The sequence below is a fragment of the Meleagris gallopavo genome, chromosome Z, assembly GCF_000146605.3.
Source record: "Meleagris gallopavo isolate NT-WF06-2002-E0010 breed Aviagen turkey brand Nicholas breeding stock chromosome Z, Turkey_5.1, whole genome shotgun sequence".
NCBI classification, from domain to species: domain Eukaryota; kingdom Metazoa; phylum Chordata; class Aves; order Galliformes; family Phasianidae; genus Meleagris; species Meleagris gallopavo.
Genome location: NC_015041.2, coordinates 47,267,030 through 47,267,919, shown reverse-complemented (window position 1 = coordinate 47,267,919; position 890 = coordinate 47,267,030).

The window sequence follows — 890 nt, the reverse complement described above, 5'->3', positions numbered from 1 at the left end:
CTCCGTCCCTGGAAAGGTGATGGAACAGCTTGTGCTGGATACCATCTCCAGACAACTGGGAGAAAAGGAGGTTATCAGGAGTAGTCAGCATGGGTTCACCAAGGGGAGGTCGTGCTCGACCAACTTGGTGGCCTTCTATGATGCTGTCACATGCTGGGTGGATGGGGGAAGAGCGGTAGATGTAATCTAACTTGATTTTAGAAAGGCGTTTGATACTGTCTCCCACGACATCCTTATAACAAAGCTGAGGAAGTGTGGGATAGACGAGTGGACAGTGAGGTGGGTTGAGAACTGGCTGACTGGCAGAGCGCAGAGGGTCGTCATTGGTGGTGCTGAGTCTGGCTGGAGACCTGTAACCAGAGGTGTCCCCCAGGGGTCTGTGCTGGGTCCGGTCTTGTTCAACATCTTCATCAATGACCTTGATGAGGGGATAGTGGCCACCCTCAGCAAGTTTGCTGATGATACGAAGTTGGGAGGATTGGCTGACACGCCTGAAGGCTGTGCTGCCATTCAGCGAGACCTGGACAGGCTGGAGAGCTGGGCAGTAAGAAACCGGATGAGGTTCAACAAAAGCAAGTGTAGGGTCTTACACCTAGGGAGGAATCATTGCATGCACCAATACAGGCTGGGGGATGAGCTGCTGGAGAGGAGCTCTGCAGAGAGGGACCTGGGCGTCCTGGTGGACGACAGGTTGGCCATGAGCCAGCAGTGTGCCCTCGTGGCCAAAAAGGCCAATGGCATTCTGGGGTGCATTAAGAAGAGCGTGTCCAGCAGGTCGAGGGAGGTGATCCTCCCCCTCTACTCTGCCCTGGTAAGGCCTCATCTGGAGTACTGTGTCCAGTTCTGGGCTCCCCAGTACAAAAAAGACAGGGATCTCTTGGAAAGAGTCC